Source organism: Magnolia sinica, chromosome 9 (assembly GCF_029962835.1).
Source record: "Magnolia sinica isolate HGM2019 chromosome 9, MsV1, whole genome shotgun sequence".
Lineage (NCBI taxonomy): Eukaryota > Viridiplantae > Streptophyta > Magnoliopsida > Magnoliales > Magnoliaceae > Magnolia > Magnolia sinica.
Window position 1 is genome coordinate 24679868 of NC_080581.1, and position 20586 is coordinate 24700453.

Consider the following 20586-nt stretch of genomic DNA (forward strand, 5'->3'; position numbering starts at 1 on the left):
TGTGAAGAGGGTCTTCAGCTTCCTCTAAACTAATCTTCTTCTTTTTCCCTCACATGTGGCTGCATCGTGATTAGCCATCCCACATTGCCTCAGAATGGAAGGGTCTCAGCTGTCAGCAGCTTGGCCTGAATCACCAATGAAACGTCTATATTGGTTCGGCTGGGATGATACAGACCAAGTCATCAACAGATGCAGTGAGTGGATAAATGACATTAGATTTGTGATGCCCATCATATTTATGTTAAACTCACTCCATCAAAGTGACCCTACATTGGCCTAATCCATATCTATGGTGGGCCACAAAACAAGAAACAATGTGGAAGGAGGCTAACCATAGAAAAAATGAAGAAGAAAGAAACATGTTGTGTATGGGGCCTACTGTGGTGTGTTATATATGATATCCAACTCTTTCAAAATATGTTCCTAACCAAGATGAAGGGATATCCCAACACAGGTGAGCTACACCACTTGTCTTTGGAGGTTTGGGCATATTTTCACAATGTTTCTTATGATGCAGCTTATGTAAGTTTTGGATCAGCCTGATTTCTGGGGCGTTCCATTTAACGGTTGGTTGCACTGGAAGCACAGCTTGATGTTTAGATGGACTGGATTCCATTATAATACATTATTCCTTTGTTTGTTTTGAAGGAAGTCAGTAATTCGATACTCTGCCATACTACAATGCTTGCATGTCACATATGCAATTTTATTTCAATGTCATTATAGATACAGCCAATACATATATGTTTAGGTACAGCAAAACAGAAATAATCACATATGGACTGAAATGTTTTCATGGAAGGGCTAATAAGGACAGCCTCATCTTTTGAGTAATCATTAAAGTGAATTTTTGAGAAGAGACTATTAGACTTCTAGACTTGAATATAAGTGCTGAAAAGACTAATTCTTAAACAGAAAACTTATAAGACAGGTAAGAAAAACATTGCTACTACAAGTGCAAACCAAACTTGGATTTTTATTTTTTATTTTTTAATTAAAACCAGGAAGTTCTATAGTCGACCAGTATAAAATCCAGCAACCAAACACGCCCCTAGAGACACCACCTTATGTAAGTATTAAGAGGAATTAGAGTGCCCTCACACAGCAGAACATGTATGGGTCCATCTATTTGTTGACTTGAATAACTACTTTTCCAAGGTTGGAACTGGTGAACAACGATTTGAAGCTCTCCAAAAAGCTGTCTATGCCATTGTATATCTGGTTCTTGCATCTCAACTTCCCTTGCTTTATGTATTCTTCCATCTCCGTAGTAAAATCTCCCCATCGATGAAGATAAGAGGCTATCATAAACCCCTCCATTCTCACCTCTTTGCCTACCATATTTAGTAAATTTCGAACACCTTCCCGATCACTCCACACCTTGTATGATCAAAATAATAGTGCAATGGAATTTGTCAATCTGTCATGCTTTCATGCATACAATACATGCCAATCCAGGCCATCCAAAAAATAGGGCGCATTGTGGACGGAGTGTAGCCTAAAATGGTTGGTTAAAAATACTGTTCCTACTGGATGTTAGGCAACGCTCTGTCCACACTCCAGATTGACATAAATGTATGCCACTCGTATGGTGGACTACATATACATCTCTGTTATATGATTGACTGGACCCACATGGGGAAGATGCTTTGGACCACATGTGGCGCATCTGTGCCATCTGATGATAGCGCAAACATGTCATGGTGGGCAGCACACAGCTCGACAACATAGGAACTCCCAGACTTTCAAACGTGTGATATCATTTCCCTCATTAAATGCCTAAGTATTTCTGAGATCCGCGTGCATTGGATTTGGATTTTTGAGCCCAATTTCTATGAAAGTTTGATAAGTTTTTGAGTGTTTGTTACTAGTAACATTAATTGAAATGCAACTCACCTTGTTGTATTCAGATATCATTCCACAGAGTGAAATCCGAGCTCTTTTGTTGACATTATTAAGGACAGCTTCCAACATCCTACCACCAACATTGTCGAAGTAAATATCGATACCAGTAGGAAAATATCGGTAAATTTCAAAACGTTTAGAAGGTTAAGGGGAAAACTATAACAGAATATCAAAATAATATGCAAATGCTACCAAAATTTTTGAGGAAATTTCTTTAATTCAGGATCAGGGTGTCCTGTATCGTAACCGATACGAGCGTATTGGCTGTTACGTATCGGTAACGGCCGTGTCCGCTATGCGATACGGGGCCGTAATGGGCACTCCACTAATGTTATAGCCGTAACAGCCGTTACGGGGTGTGACGGTCAAAAAACGGTCACCTTTTTTTATAGCTTTTTAAGGTCCGTTTTTTCACTTTTTTTTGAAACTTCTTTCTTCCAAACCCTTCTTAAATCATTCTATTGATATTTTCGACCAATCTTAGCTTGAAATTTCAGATAAAAACAACTTATATTAAAGATTTTCTTATTCAAAGCTCCGTAGGCCATTTTTCAGAAATTCATCAAAAATAGATATTTATACTTTTTATTAAATTTTTTATTGTTTTAATGATAGAATATGATGTGTTAATCATAATAGAATATATTAATGTCCATTTTACAGATTGTTGATATCGTTTTATTTTTTTGTAATTTTTTTCTATTTATGCACTATTTTTGGGCCTTTTTTAAAAAATTCAAAAAATCAATTTTTATAAAATATTTTGTTGTTTTAATGATAGAATATGATATGTTAATCATAGTAGAACATTTTAATGTGTATTTTATAGATTGTTGATATCATTTTATATATTTTTATAATTTTTTCTATTTATGCACTATTTTCGTTCCTTTTTAAAAAAATTCAAAAAATCAATTTTTATTAAATTTTTTACTATTTTAATGGTAGAATATGATGTGTTAATCATGGTAGAACATGTTAATATGTACTTTACTGATTGTTGCTTTCATTTTATATTTTTTTTTAATTTTTTTCTATTTACAAACTATTTTTGGCCTTTAAAAAAAAAAAATCGAAAAATCATTTTTTATTGAATGTTTTGCTATTTTAATGGTAAAATATGATATGTTGATCATAGAGAATGACAGGTCATAAACAGGAATCACAGTCACAGCCACAGATATATTCCAGAAATTCCTCAAAAATAATTGCAAACACCTACACATGTAAGATATTTTTATATTACATTCATTCTAATATATTTATCATTGATAGTAGATAGTTAAAACATTAAATATATAATTTTGTAGACAAATTCAGGTTATCTGGTTCATAAATTCATCAGATAGTCCGATACAACTTCTCACCAAAGAGTGGACCGTTACACCACCATAAACATGTTTCAATTTATAAATGAATGCATATTTGGAATGTTTAAAATATTTCGGATTTAATCCATATTTTTTCATATTTTTTTGGCAAAAAAATTTTTGCACCATTATGGGCCGTTACGCCCTGTATCGCTGTTACACCCCCGTATCCACATCGGTATCGGAAGGTACCATTACGCCAACCGATAGCGATACGGGATACCTTGTTCAGAATTTCCAATTGATTTTGGATTCTTACCAGTGAAAAGTTTAAAACACACGTACAAAATAAGATTGTACAAGCATACCAAAGCATTTATTACTCAAACATTTCATATTGCTGTGAGAATGACAGTAGCACACTGTGAACTGATACAGTCCTTTCTCTAGGAGTAGAAATGAGTGCTTGATACTCTTTAAAGGAGATCTACCTCCTAGTGTTAATGGTTAATGTGAATTATTCTTTGCTTCTTTTTATTTGATAACAACTAAATATATATATATATATATATATATATATATATATAAAATAAAATAAAATAAAATAAACCATAAGATCCATTGAAGATTTGGATATCCCAAAGGATTTATCCATGGCAATTAATATAAAATATCACCCAGTCTAATCTAATTCCTATTCAGTTGGGATTTCATTTTATATATATATATATATAAAAGATTATTTGACCTTGCTATTTTACCCCCTTTGAAGAACATCGTCCCTCAAGATCTCCTCTTTGGTATCACCATCTATTAGGAACAATTATTGTGACTTGCTGGGATAGCTTGCCAAAAACTTTTCATTACAATTGTAACATATGACCGTATGCCAGCAATGACTTCATCTCTGCCCATGACATTTTCTTCTAGGAGTCTCTCCTACTTTAGGTATCATTAGAGTATTGGGTGTTGTTTGAGTCATATTTATGTGATGAAGCCATTGGAGTTTTCATTCCTGCATGTGCACCAACCCAATTGTGGCCAGAAAAGTAGTAGGTTGAAGCATTCAAACCTCAACTCCGATATCATCCCTTAGCCCTCCAATGAAGCAATCCACAAGAGCCCTTTTCATCCCTCCAACTCGATTTACAAGCCACTTGAAATTAGTTTGCTAGTTACAAATGGTTCCCATCTATTGTAATTTGGAGAGTGTGGCATCAAAACCTTCATATTTAGTTTGGTCCAAAACTGATGCAAAAGGGCTTCACGAACTCAGCTAATAGCAAGGTTGGTTGTATTTTCTCCGACCATTAATACCACTATACAACATCTCCTTCGGAATGGAAGGATGCATGTAGAACCTTCTAATCCTTTGGTATGTTCAGAAACTTAAAAAGTATTCAACACGAAAATCCCAACTACTTGAATCTTCACCATCAAACTTTGGAAAGTCAAGAAATTTATACCTTTCTTGAATAGGTACCACACTATCTTTCATTGGGCATACTGTGAGATATCCACCATATTTGTTCATTGCATCTCGACCATTGATCCCATCTCCTGCATCCTTGATCAGTAATGATGCCAACTAATCATATTAAAGGTAAACAATCTGAAATGTTGTTCTACTTGTTCTTGTAACTTTTTGACCTTGATTTCCATTGGCTCTACCTACTGAACTTTCGTGGTGGGTTTGGGCATCCAAAAATTCATTCTATGATACCAGTTGATATGGTCTTTGCTCAAGGAGCAGGAATGAGTGTTTTATCCTCTTCAAGGGAATCTAGCTTTTAGTGCACAACAAACTTAAATAGTTTATAAAAAGGAATCCTTGCTATGAAAACTAAACATGTGGAAAACTAATTAGGATTTATCCCAACATTTGAGATCTCTCAAAGATAGTAAGAAATAGAAAATATCATCCAATCAAATCACAATCCCTATCTCATTGATCCCTATCCAGTTGGAAATTTATTTTTATTTTTAAATTTATTTATTTTTTAGTTTATTCTTGCATCTTATCATGAACATGCTAGGATTCCTAAGTCAGGCCAATCTACTCATCAGGGGGCCACATTCATATCAAGAAAAGGGATGGTTAGAAGAAGATCACTAAATCCCATATTAAAAATACAGGCATGGCCCACCTAATGGCTTTAGGGACAGGGCATGTTCACATTGAGCCCGACATGGCCTGGATCTTGAACACATGCCACTTTGGCATGTGTGCCTGTGACCAAGTATTCAATCTCTATAAGGCGCCCGATGAGTGAGAATAGTTAGATTGTAATAAAAACCGAGTTAGGTTTTATTAAAAATGCTTTTCGTTCGTTTAAATGGATTTACTTCGTTGACCCTTTAACAAATTCAGGAAAAAAGAAAGTAGTTAAAACCTCTTAAGTTATAACTGTAATTTGGTGATTAATACATTGGTAACTGTAAATATCCCAACTTTTTTTCCACCATCGAACTGCACCAATGTTTTGCTACCATGCAGATTGATTAGTGCAGGCAGCAAAAATTAGGCCAACCCATTCATCAAGTTGGTGACACAAGTACTTTCGATTAGAAGCTTAATAAATCTCAAAGGTTAAAATCTAAAATTTGAATTTTCAAAACTTCTATATTCTAACACATTTCAACAAAAAAAAAAAAAGAAAAAAGAAAAAAAAAATAGAAAAGAAAAGAGAGAGCTAACATGTCCGTCATGTGCACCTCACCAAGAAGAAGGGACAAGCAAATAATTAGGCTATTCTAAAACTCATGAAGGCCACACCATGTAATTTTAGAGGTTTTTCTATTTGATTTTAAGTTATTCCTTATGGTGTGGCCCACCAGAGTTTTAAATTGGGCTGATTTTTGGGGCTAGGGCCTAACATCAAAGGGAAAATATAATGAATGTTTTGGATGCTACCCACATTAGGATGGGCTCCACACATAGTCAACCATGCAGCATAGATCGTTATTGCCCACACAACCTCTACAAAGAGAGTGAAGGCTCTTAGCTGAGGCACCTGAGCGCTATTCAGTTGTTTAACTTTGCTATTTTGTATAATTTATGCATAAGAAACTCTTTCAAATACCTATTCCTAAAATAAAAATAAAAATTCAACCAATTAATTAATTGGGAACTGGTAAGCAAATCATGTTGAGTTTCCTCCAAGCCTTCGGGTTGACCCAATTAGGCTGGACATCTAGTCATGTTGAGTTTCCTCAGAGTCATCTTGAGTTTTTGTACTGTCCGGGTACAAGAAATGAGTCCTACAGCTTCTAAAAGTTCAAAAAATGATAATAATAATAATCAAAAATCTCTATCCTACTATGGGATGCAAAGGGGTTGGAACAGGTCTCATCAATAGGGGTCCCTGATCTGATCCATTTATAACTCAGATTAGGCTTTTGGACCCATATCCAACCCATTAAAATTTAGACTATGTTTGCATCAGGTCCAAGTAAAAAATAGATCACCCATTTACCTTATGGGTTGGGTTTGGGTATAGAGGGCGGAGACCTGACCCCTAGTTATTAGTTATTACATGGGTCAGGTATGGGTTCAAATTAGAAATTACAATTGAGTTTTCACATGATGAATGTTCCAAATCATTCCATTGGTGGTGGCTATCAATTTTTATGGTTAAAAACAAAATAAGAATAAGATGGCTAGTCATGATAGTAAAAGTGGTCCAATTAATATGATTATATATATATATAGACACACACACACACACACACACACACATTGACAATAGGTCCATGATTTATATTGTCTAGATTATCAAAGTAATGTGGAATGGTAAGCATATTTTATGAAAAGGTTGTGAAACATTACTATAATCTAGATCAAAAGGATAAAAATATATCCCTCATGATTGACTAACTACTTTTCCATGGACCTGGATTGAACTCCACTCCATCCTCCATTTTGCCAGATGATTTTAGGCCGTAAACCAAACATTAGGCAGATTCAAAACTCAGGGTAATGCCAAACGTTTCAGCCTGACTTACTGACCCATTTGTATACCTAGAGCTAATAAAGTGGGGCCAACCCACTGGGAGTAACACGTTTGGCCTGCTACATGGTGCCACAACCAACATTTCACCTTGGTTCTTTTGCATATCTAAAATAGGCTAGATGGTTGAAGGGTAACTTACTTCTTCAAGGCAGCATCAAAATCAGTCTCCTTTTTGTAATTGAAAGCATCATCATACCCAAACTCATCCTTTAGAAGCTTTACCTACAAATCATGCATTTCAACAAAATTTTCAGACCATAGTGACTTAATTCATTGAAGATCAAATAAATTGGTGAACATTAGGCACACAACCATAACTATATAGGAGAATAAAAATAAGCCTCCTTTTTGTAATTGTCATGTGAGTAATAAAAATAAGAGAGATTCCAACCCATTGATCTTCAACCCAATCGGACTATTGATCTAGTCAGACTATTTATATTTAACTTTGGCCTAATTACACTATTGGTCATGATTAATATCATCCAAAATCAAACCATTGAACTTTGACATCAATCTAATCAGACCATTTATGGGGTTTATCAACCTGTGTGGATCTCAATCTACCTACCCACATGAACGGTGGTGGAATTATCGGATCTTCATGATACATGGCACAAATGATGTCTCGTTGCACCAGTTCATTAAATGCGATGGGTTTATGTACATCTTATTCCATAGGAACACGTTGTCTCTTTTTGGTTAAAGGCACGCTGTAATGTGCCCTGAATTGCTATGCATTTGTTGCATTGGTTCAACTCATAAACAGATTGAAATTAAACACATATTAGAAATTTTCATTAGTTGAAGTTCCAACTGATTGTAGATTCAACAATTATACACGTATTAAAACCATAAAGCATCAATTAAAAAAAAAAAAAAAAACTGTCTTCTGATTTTTTTTCTAATTTATTAGTCTTCAATTTTATTTTTATTTTTTTTCTGAATTTCAATAACTAGGAAAAATACATAAAACAAAAAAAGGGAAAAAGAAAAATGCATTGTTGGAACCGATCTAATGCATGTTATTGTAGATTTAACCATTGTACATGTATTAGAACCATAAAGCATTCAATTAGAAAAAACCAACTTTTTTTTTGGGAATTTTTCAATAATCATGAAAATTACAAGAAAATTTTCAAAAATAAAAATAGGAAAATGCAATGTTGGAACTGATCTATTGCATGTTATTGTAGATTCAACCATTGTACATGTATTAAACCATAATGCATAGAATTAGAAGAAGAAGAACAAAAAGAAGAAGAAGGAAAAAAAAAAAAACATACTTCTCATGATTTTAGAAATTTTCAATGATCATGAAAAATATATACAAAATCAAAGAATAGAAAAAGGAAAATGCATGGTTGGAACTGATCTATTGCTTGTTATTGTAGATTCACTCATTGTACATGTATTAGAACCATGGAACATCAAAGTAGGAGGGCAAAAAAAAAAAAAAAACCAACTTTCAATATTTTTTTTGGAATTTTTTAATGAACATGGAAAATATATCCGAAATTAAAGAATAGAAAAAGGAAAATGCATCGTTGGAACTAATCTATTAATTATTATTGTAGATTCAACGAGTGTACATGCATTAGAACCATGAAGCGTCGAATTAAATTTTTTTTTTTTTAAATACTTCTCATATTTTTTTAGGATTTTTCAATGACCTTGAAAAACTTAAAATAAAAATATATAAATTAGGAAAATGCATGGTTGGCGATGATTTATTGCCCGTTATTAGATTCAACCATTGTACATATATTAGAATCATGAAGAATCAAATTAGGAAAAAAAAAAAAAACCTACTTTTCAAATTGTTTTTTTTTTACTCTTTCAATAATTATGAAAATACATCCAAAATTAAAAAAGAAAAAGAAAATGCATTATTGGAACTGACCTATTGCATGTTATTGTAGATTCAACCATTATACATGTACTAAAATCATAAATCATCAAATTAGGAAAAAGCACCTACTTTTCTTTTCTTTTTCTTTTCTTTTTTTTTTTCTTTTTTTTTTTCTTTTTTTTTTTCGAATTTTTCAATAATCATGAAAAATCCATCTGAAAAAAAAAAAAAGAAAAAAAAAAGAAGAAGGAAAATGCATTGTTGGGACTGATCTATTGCATGTTATTGTAGATTCAACAATTCTATGTGTTAGAACCACAAGACATGGAAATCAAAAGAAAAAAAAAAAAAAAAAACTACTTTTCTTATTTTTTCAACTTTTCAATAATCATGAAAAATACATTCGAGATTAAAAAGAAAGAAGAAAAATGCATTGTTGAAACTGATCTATTGCATGTTATTGTAGAATCAACAATTCTACTTGTATCAGAACCATAAAGCATCAGATTAGAAAAAGAAAACCTACTCGTCATTTTTTTTCAATAGTTATGAAAAATAAATCCGAAATTATATATATATTTATATAGGAAAATGTATTATAGCACAAGAATAGTCGAATTTGGCTTCAGAACACGTTAGGAGTCTTTTCTTCTTCTTATTCTTCTTCTTCTTCATCTTCTTTTTATTTTTATTTTTTTATTTTTAAGAGAAAAAAAGAGTGAAATTTAAGGTATAAAAGAGTGGATCTTAAAGAAGAAGGAGAAAAAAAAAACATTTTCTGCCTGTTATGTGCCCTGAATTGCTATGTACTCCCCTCCCCTCATTATACCTACGTATTGCGTAAACGTAACCATTTTTTAATACCTTACATCCTGTACCATGCCAGTTCGTACCATCACTTTCCGATTGTCCCATTCATGGGAGTTGTTCCCACCATGTTGAAGTTCATCCCTTAAGCTTGTGCGCTACAAGCTTCGCCTTCTTCTCAGTGATCTCTATATAATTCGATGGGCCTCTCTACTTCAGTGAGAAGCTGGCCATTAGAGAGAGAGAGAGAGAGAGAGAGAGAGAGAGAGAGAGAGAGAGAGAGAGAAGTGAAGAGAAAAGAAGAGAGAAAATTTTATTTCTCTAATTGTCTCTGGAGCACCATCCATCAGGTTGCTGCCGCCCATTCTGCTATTAAAGACCATTAATCCAAGGAAGAATCTCACTCTAATATGTAATAGCGTAGTGGTGCACAAAGAGAAGAGAAGAGATCATTATATCTTCCTTAGCAAGTAACCAAATTAGAGAACTCTAAACAAGAACTAGATGATATTTTTTATTGAATTGAATGTTCTTGCATAGCACATATCATGACCTTGCAAAGGCAACTCATGCCCAAAACCCTAACTCAACCAAACCAGACAAGTTTTGCAAAAATAGAAAATTCCGAAAAATGGTAAAAATTATATAGATCGTAAAATCTTAATCAAATTCTCAAAATAAATAACTGGTGCAAGCAATGAAGTTAAAAACCTTATAACATGTAAAGAAATGACAACTGCAAAACTTGCTAAGAATAGTTAATTCTAACTTTGGATTCAAATTTAACTTAGTAAACGGCCTTTTTTGCAAGGTTGAAATAGGGCAACTGCCATGTCTGTAGATTTCGTTGCAACCTTTCGAACCACATTCCAGGTGGTGGGCGAGTTACCCATTTATTTCTTTTGTTATTAAATACCTTTTCATCTGTTCCAGTGCTTCCAACAACTCTGCAGCCTTTGAGTTTCGCCAATTGGCCAGCAAACATTCCAACTGCTCCAGCTGCTGCTGAAATAAAAACACTCTCTTCTGCTTTTGGATCTCCGACCACTTGCATTCCCACCCAAGCTGTAAATCCAGGAATTCCTGTCCATGTAAAAAAAAAAAATGACATAAGAGTAGTCAACTATCAAACCAAATTCAGACTTTAGGTGTGAAGATCTATGGTGGGCCCAAGTTCAGCCAGGACTCCAGCCTGTTCAAAAACTATGTTTGAAAAATGGAAAGTCCATTTGATTGCTCCGAGTGAGTCATCTCTAATTGACTTGATGTCACTTGATTACAATCATCCAATACTTGTGATTTTCCAAAAAGGCCTATTCATTGTCTGCTGGGGACCAACAGCCATATGATATGGATCATAATTCAAAAATCTCGAATCCACTCCATGTCCACCAAGATGGGTTAACCCAAGGCATTGCTGAATGAGTGCAGTGGCCTGATTTACAACCTTAAGAAACTTGTTCTAAATGAATGACTTGGACATCTCCATGTGCAGATGAATTTACAACCTTAAAAATAAAATATTCAATGGATCACGTTCATCTCCAAACATCACAAGACAAGATCATCACTTGAATCTTTTTATTGGATGATAGCTTAGTTGTTCTGGTTCAAGAACATCGATGGTTCAAATTAGTGCTGTCTTAGCAACTGGCTCCCAGTGGGGAGACACTGATCAGGTGGGCCATGATGTTAGAAACTGTTACACGGCTAACAAACTTCCAGCCATATATTTATTCCTTGAACTGCAAGGCTTATCCGATTAGTGGACTGACTTGATTCTAATGCCATAACCATGGGAATGGTGAACAAAAGCTGCCTATAAGCTGCCTTTTACACTTGTAGGTGTAGCAAAGCTCAGTTTGTAAACCATGTAAAAAAAATTTGCACATGTAATTTCTTGGTGAAATCTTTCCTTTCCACTTGAAACATGGACCCAAAGCCATGAATCATAAATAATAAATACTCCTAAATGAATGCACTTGGGCTAGATATAATGGAATGGATGCCTGATTAATGGACAAGACTTTCATCTTAAATTGGACTAGGCTGGATTTATCTGTCTCCAAGAAGACTGTCTTTTGACCAGTTCATTGAATTCATTTCTTAAAACTCTACAGCCGTTTCTACTCTTTAAAATGCAAGTGTTAATCATCATTAGAGAAGCTAGAGAAGCAGTAACATGACATAAAGTGTGTCAGCAAGGAGGATTATAACACTATCTATTCAGTCTGGGGAGCTGATCTTACCGAGGACACTTAGATAATCAAGCAAAGAAATACCATCCTTGATATCAATTTTGCGAAGAAAAACCGACCCAATCACACAATACTCGGCAACAGGGAAGAAAGGATTGGGAAACCAAGTCCCCATTCTCGTAATTTGCATCCTTGGAGCTAATAATTCTCCCAACACCAAATGCACGTAAAGCCTGCACACAAAGCAAAGTCACACAGAAAAAGTAAATAAAAAAACAGGCAAAAAAACGAAAAGAAATACATTTGTATTAGATTTAAGGAAGAAAATGAGGCTCACTTTTTCATTTTGGTTGATCTATTTATCTATAGATGATTACCACATCTCATTGAAAGCATTTTATGCTTGAGCCTTGAGGTTAATATTCAAGTCTTTAGACCAACAGGGCATACTTAGCAACTCGGACCAACTCGTTCAGTACTGAGTTGGAGTCACCACTTTTACAAGTTGTACAGAGCCAAATCTCTCAGACCAGTATGCTATCCATGGATTGTTCTGAATTAAAGCACATTCTATAAAGAGTAAACGGGTTGAGCTGTGCAATGATATCTGAGCTGAATAATTTAATTTTAGGACATGCCATAGGCTAAACAGATCTTGACTGATTAAGAGTCAAGATTGGTTTTGAATTCACGGCTTATTTAGTAAATCAGTCCGGCTCCGTAGGGAGCTTGGTGGGCCTGCATGACCCCATACCAACTCCTGATCTATCAACTACCTCCCGTATTTACTTGCTCCCATGCATGAATTATTAATTGATTATTTTAATTGTGTGATTGTGATGGCATTTTAAATTATTATCACGTGTGTGTTCATCAAATGGATTATGCAGTGAGGTATAATCAAGTACAAATAGGAACCATAGATTAAGTCCAATGTGGATCTTGTAGCGGGTCTTGTCCACGTGGTTGTTGATATGGAGTTCATTACTCTCCAAAACGGGCCTACACACATCAAATAGTTCCCTAGAGCTTGTCTGGATCAACTCCAAATTGTCATAAGCCTAAATTTCTCCTTTTCGACTACCCTACACTTCTATGTCAAGTGCAGAGTACCAAGTGCCCCTCTGCCATGCACTTAGTGATGCAGGACATGGAAATTAAATATGATATGCAAAAGTTTCGGCTTAAGATCATACAAATTTAAAAACAATCACAAAAATTCCACATCCCATATAAAGTCAAACATTCAACAAGGAAAATCCACAAGGGTCCAAGCCTACACATGCTAAGGCTGGATCAATTAAAATTATAACCCAAACAATGATCAAAGTAGAGTAGATTCATCTACACATTCAAATGATTATTTCTCCAATCCAAGGGATTCACATGTTTCAATTCGGGAAACCCTAGGGTTGTAAAAGAGGAATAGAACTTGAGATTTAGGATAACATAGGGTTAGGATTAGGGAAATAAGACGAGAGATGAGTGAGATAGAGGAGAGAGATGAACCCGAGATGTACGATGCATGGGGACATTAGCAGGGCCCAGACGCACGTGCGTGGGATCCTGCCCACACGTGTGTGGGGCCCACAAACCCAAAAATAGCAAGCTTGGGTCTAGTTGGCCAGGGGTGGACCCAATTTTAAGATGATCCAGTGTCCGGTCTGTGCGTGGTGCTCTCCCGAAGTTTCAGCCATCCCGCAGGGCCTGGTTTTGCAAATCTGATGTAGAGGAGGGATCGGCTGCAAAAGATGATGGATTTGAAGCGTGGATGGCTGTGGGATTTGAGATGGGTGCGGCTTCGCACTACGGTAGTTAGCCCTTCGAAGAAGAGAGAGTTTCGTACCCAATTGGATTTCTACAACTCAAAAAATTAGAGAAGTAAGAAAACGCAGAATTTTATTCATAATCTTAAATGAAAAAAACCTACAAGGGGTTGCCTATTTATAAGAAAACGTATACTCCAAAAGTTGCGCCATGTGCGCACTATATTACTTAGAGACAAAGTAACAAAAATAATAACTAATTAAAGCAATCTAAACCGTCTATGATATTCCTAATAATAATAATAAGCAAAACTCAAAGTACTAGATCATCTTGAGTAGTGAGCCACGATCATGAGATCCAATAGTGGGATCTACATGACGATTGAGTCCACTCTAAGGAACCAAAATACAGTCCTCTAACTATGAGGCCCTCCCTGAACGTCGTCATCAATCTAGATCGATGGTGGGACCTTCCTCTTACTTGCGTCCGTGTGTAAGGGGGGCGTGCGTGAGATGTCCCCATCAACTCTCCCCGACTGCGAAAGTTTCGCCACTGGCGAAACAAAACTCCTAAACTGCTCCAAAATGTCAGGATCAAGTCTTTGAAGCTCCTCCTCAGTGAGCCACGTACTATCTGAAGCTAGGCGTGACTTCCACTTGACCAGGAACTTTTGAAACCCACGTCCAACATCGATACTATCTAATGGTCCAGAATATCTCCTATCTCCTCTCTATGTGTGGGAAGGGTAGGCATGGGAGGTAGAAGCTGGGAAGATGCTCGGGAAGAAGCCATGGATTAAAGGAAAGGTCTGAAAAATCAGGTTGGTTTGGTGAAAAGCTAGACAATGTATCAGTGGTCGCATAAAATGTAATTAGATCATCCACATTGAATGTGAAACTAATTCCTATGGAAGGTGGAAGATCTACCACATATGCATTGAGACCATTTTGTTTTATAATTTTGAACAGTCCAACGCTACGTGTATGTAATTTACGAACGGTTCTTTGAGGGTACCACTCTGGCTTGATGCGGACCATCACAAAGTCCCCTACATTGAATTCCTTAAATTGTTTATATTGGTCTATAGAAATTTTGTAATGTTCATTGCTAGTATTGATCTTTTGCCTGATTTCTTGATGCAATGAATAAATGTGATGTGCGAAGGACTCTGCAGACTCTGATGGCCTATGGGACAGGGACATAAGGACAAGATCAGTAAGCTTCCTAGGTTTACATGTCCCAAACTGAATACGAACAACACACCAAAGTGTGTATTTATATATGATCTAAACTAAATAGAAACAACACAACGGTGCGAGACTGGAATTGAAGTTTCATCAACCCAAGACACTCTATAGGGTTGAGGATAGGCTTCAAGCTTCAAGTCCAGATGGTTCACAGTGCCAGTTGATGCCACGTTGATATAACTATCGCTATCCACGATCATCTTGCAGCTCTTATAACCACATTTTGTGTAAGTATCGGAGATCGTGTTGTGGCGCCAATCGTCAGTATTATTTGCTTATGCAAAGGCACAACGCACAACTACAAGGGTCGCGGACTCTTGCGCTCCCTTTTCCTCATCATTAGGGGTTTCTGTTGGTTTATATTCTTCCTCCTCACCATCACTGTATGGGGGGACTACTTCTACTTGCTCCTCAATAAGGAACACCTTGGTGCCCTCTTTCGTGCCACACTGGTGGGCAAAGTGACCAAACCCCTAACATCAAAAACACCTAGTTGCCTCATTTTTGCGTGGTTTCTGCTGGTTCATATTCTTCCTCCTCACCGTCACTTTCTGGGGGCACTATTTCTACTTGTCACTCAATAAGGAACAACTTGGTGCCCTTTTTTGTGCCACACTGGTAAAAAAAGTGACCAAACCCCTGACATCTAAAACATCTAGTTGCTTCACTTTTGTGTGAACTAGACCCGACAACCTCTTTACCCTTATCATATTTAGGCCTCGATTGAAAACCACTGGAAGGTTTGTGTTGAAATCCAGTGTTGGGCTTATCTCCGGAAGGGTTAGCCTTAGCGCCAGAATCATGAGACTCAAACCGCCTTCCCACAAATGCTTTGAGGTATTGCTTGACCTCTAATACTACTTGATACATCTGTTCAAGAGTGTTTATGTCCTTAGCGAGTGTGAATACTGGAAATCGGCGCCCACGTGGATTTAAATGTTTTTAGAGTGTGATAGGTGGGAATTAGTAGGCTGATTTGTGGATATTGGAGTCGCCACTAGCCAATTAATCTCAAAATCCCGTAGTTGGCTAGAACCTACGAAATATGTAAGGTTTAGAGAAATTCGAAGATTCTCCTACCTTAGATGGACTCCTGGTCTACGATCCGGGATTTTAGGTAAGGGACCTCAGTTATAAAGAGGGAAGGTGTTAGGCACCCTCTCTACCCCTACAAACGTACGGTCTCTACTTGGTATGGAAAAATAATCTCAAGGGATGATGGATGTTGTGGTCAAAATAGAACTAGGTATACACGCAGATTTCTGATGCGGCAAGATCCAAGATTTCGGTAAGCCATAGAGCATACGTCTAACGGTGTGTCTAGAAGGCGAATGTGATGATGCTTATACAAAGAGATAAGAAAAGTGGACTAGACTATTAGGAGTTTCTGATGTGATAAGATCCGATGTACGGCAAGTCATAGAGCATACGTTCACTAGCAATTTAGAGGACCAGGGGGGTTGAGAAGGGAATAAATGTCATGATGAATGCTTGAATATGAGATGAATGGATCTTTGGCTTGAACTTGAGTAGACTAAAACATGGACCAAACCATGATCAATCCGGGCTAAACTTGAGATTGAGAAAGTTAGGAGGAGGCTAAGAGATGGCTAGAAAAATCTGATCTTGGAGGCTTGGGAGCTCTCTCTCACCCTCACTCTCACTCTCTTCTTCTCTCCCTCTCTCTCTCTCACTTAGAAAGTGGGACTTGTTGTTGAAATGAGAAGAGGAGAGGGTTATTTATAGCCTTCTCCAATGGTCTTATGGTAAATGTAGGGTTTATGAGGGGTAAAAGTTAATGTGACAAGTTATGAGTGGTTGAGAAGAGAGAGATGCCACGTGGCATACTCTCATTAGCTCGTGAGGTCGGTAAAAGAGTAAATAAGGTCGGATGGGGTGTTAATTCTAAAAGAAAGTTGACTTTCGAACGTTGGGCCAACTATTGCTCGAAGGACACAAGCGTCCCGCAAACGGCGGTAATTGGAGTACCGCCGGCGGTAGTCAAACTACCGCCTAGGCCGGGGTCGAGCATGTGATCCTCGTTTGGTGCACTGGTTCATTCGATAATCTTCTTTCGGGCTGTTGGGTTCGAATAGGTGGGTTTTCATGTTAATCTGGCTCTAATGGGTTTTAAGTTAGGTTGTGGGGTTTTGGGCTTTAGGTTTGGATTACGGTTTTGATTAGGGTTAAGGGTTTGGGTTATCGATCATGGTCCGGATTGTCCTTGCCTTTTCAAGATGTTAGCCTGGGTGGGGTGCCTACAGATGCCCCTATTTGGCCGAGGTTGTGAGTAACCGAAGGTCGAAGCGAGTGGACACCCCACCCTTCTGATCAGAAAGGATAGTGATTCGAATCTGTTGCCTGCCATTGTATCATTGTCAGCTGACTGTTTGGGAAAAAGATGACTTACACATATCATGAGGGCTGAGGAAAACGTTGTGATTGTCCCTGCCCGTTGGTGCGGCTTTACAAGGATTCCCGTACGTTTGGTTTGTCATCCCTTTGCTACGTAATCACCATAGGAGTATTTGATCCATTTGATCATTAAAGTGGTTAGCTGCCCTGCGCGTTGGTGTGGCCTTACGGGGAACTCACTACGCCAACTTGGACTTGATCAAATTTTGAGAACATCCCGAACTAAGTATGTGTAAGTAATCCTTTGCCATGCAGTCTTCTGATTCTGATACTTTGGTTATAATGGATTGTTGTCACTTTGAGTTTGATTATTCTTCCCAGAGATGGATCCACTCATTTCTACTAGCATTTGTATGACTGTCCAGATATAGAGATCGGGTCAATCGTACATATATCATGTATGAATTCGATCATCCTCTAGGGAAAACGGAAGAGATCGAATCTTATTTAGCTATTTGCACTGATCGCAACTAGAGAATATAGAAGATTCCTCAGTGTACTGCGCGCCGTATGCATTTTTTTTTGAAAACTTTGTTTGAAGGCTAATCTCTTTGGAACTAAACTCATTAGAGATTTTATTTGAAATATATATTTTTTTATTTTGGAAAATATTCGTTCGATCTCGTGGGTGGGCGTCGTCGTTCGGTTTTTATTTGCACAAGTAAACAGCCGCGTTGCATCCACTAATGAGCTAGTGGGGTTAGCGGTTTTTTATTGGAGATATTTTTGAGATTTTTGAAACATCCGTTCAATCTCACAGGAGGGCGTCGTCGTTCAATTTTTACTGCAATCTGGATCGGATAGCCAGGTGGCCTCCACTAATGAATTAATGGGGCATTACTCATGGGGCTTTGAACTTGTGGGCCTTGTGGGCTTTGAAATGTGGGCCTCTGGGCTTTGGACTGTGGGCCTTGTGGGCTTTGAAATATGGGCCTCTGGGGCTTTGAACTTATGGGCCTTGTGAGCTTTAGAATGTGGGTCTCTGGGACTTTGAAATGTGGGCCTCTGGGGCTTTGAACTTGTGGGGCTTATGGGATTTGAAATTTGAGTCTTTGAGGCTTTGAAATGTGGGCCTCTGGGCTTTGGACTGTGGGCCTTGTGGGCTTTGAAATATAGGCCTCTGGGACTTTGAACTTATGGGTCTTGTGAGCTTTGAAATGTGGGCCTCTAGGGCTTTGACTTGGGCTTTTGACTTTGTGGTAAGAAGGATACTTACCTGTGAACCTTGCTGGTGCAGCATACCTCGCCGTGTTAGGAAGGAGGCCAGCCCTTCTCACCAATCGGTCGATCCCTGTTTTGTACCCCAAGAGGGCCGACACCTGTCTGATGTGGCTCAGGAAGGTGGTGCTCCTGCGATCTTGAGGGGGCGTGGAGTTAGGACCCACTAGCCATATTGGTTTCATGATCCTCAGCCTCTTTTCTTTGATGTATTGGAACGTACTCCCTTTGCTAGCCTGTTCCGGGTTCGTCTGAGCAAGACGAACATGTCTCTTTTGTCTACTTTGACAGATCGGTGGCACATCGAGACTCATACTTTCCATTTACCCTTTGGGGAGTGGAGGATCACCCCATATGACATCTATATGCAGCTGGGCCTTAGATATGACGAGAGATCTATTCCATTTGAGGAGGATCTTCTAGTACCTTCTGATGATGATTGGATGAGTCTGCTCGGGATGATGCCGGATCCTTCGGACTTCTCTGGCCATCGGTTCAGGCTGCTTTGGTTGTCCTCGAACTTTGTCCGCCGTATTCCTGAGACAGAGGCTGCAGCCATTGTGAAGGCTCGCACCTTGATATTGTATACTATGGGGGCGATGATTTTCTGTCAAGGGAACGAGCTGGTGAGTTCTCGTCTATTGACCCTTATGGCGGACATCACTTTCCCCACGCCATTTAATTGGAATGTGGCCCTCCTTGCCCACTTGTATGAAGGGCTGGACAAAGCCAGTCGCTGCATCAGCAGGTCTTTGACTAGTTTTTATCCGGTCATTGAGTTATCCTTCAAATCTTGCATTCTTTTCCTTTGGATAATTGATTACAATTTCTAATTGCAGCCTCATGCAGGTTTGCTTTTTTGACCATTTCCCCCACCTGACACCCACTTTGATCGACCATTCACCTCCTTTTCCATGCCTGATGTTGTGGTATAAGGACAATTGCAGCCATACGCGCATGTTTTCTGATCTCACGTAGAGGTCGAATGTCGATGCCCTCGTCCCTGATGATGTGAGTAATTGCCCTGTGTTCATTGCGTTATCTGCTTCTTGTTTGTCTTTTGTCCCTAATTTCTTCATTCTTTGCAGTTCCATTCTAGACCGTATTTCCGGTCAAACGCGGCGCTTACTCTTGCAGCTCAGGAGGCTTTTCAAGCTTCGTGACGGCACCGCATCTTAGAAGATCCTCGCGTAACGAAGTGGTATCTTGGAGAGAGGTTCTTCTGGCAGTTGACTGGCCACCTGCTAGTTCCACTTAGTCCACTATCTGGTCCATCCGATTGGAGGTCGGTTCCCGAGCAAGAGTTGACTGCTGCACTGGAAGGTTTTGATGTCAACGCCTTTATTGATCTAGCGTGGGAGTATAACTCATGGTGTGAGCAGTGCGGTATCGGCCCTATTTTGCAGTCTGCTTTTGCTATAGGTGGCAGTGCTCATGTTGCCGAAGGAGGACTTCTGGGGCCGCATGTTCGTCAGAAGGATACGGATGAATATATACCTGATGATGATTAGCTCCGCTGTATCATGTGACCATGTATCACCAGCTATATAATCTTCTATATATATGAAGCCTTTAGTTGCCTAATGTCACTTTTTGGATTGTCCTTTGAGCATTTTTGTGACCCTAATTGAGCCTTTTGGGGGTGGCCAATGTTCCAGGGTACCTGATGTGGGTCCCACCTTTGATCTCGAGGGATTGTGGGCCCAGGCGATAGTTGGACTACCGCCCGCTGACCTTTTTCCACTCGTTTTGTCCTGTCAGGTGCGACAGCGATGCAGAGATGTCAGAACCTGCGGCGGTACTCGGACTACCACTAGCGGTAATCCAATTACTGCCCCCATCCATATTTTCTTC

General features: G+C 38.1%; 1 pseudogene; it reads right to left on the minus strand.

Annotated features, from left to right (window-relative positions):
* Window positions 1-956: 956 nt before the first annotated feature.
* On the minus strand, window positions 957-19055 carry LOC131254913 ((+)-pulegone reductase-like; annotated as a pseudogene).
* Between the last annotated feature and the right edge of the window lie 1531 nt (window positions 19056-20586).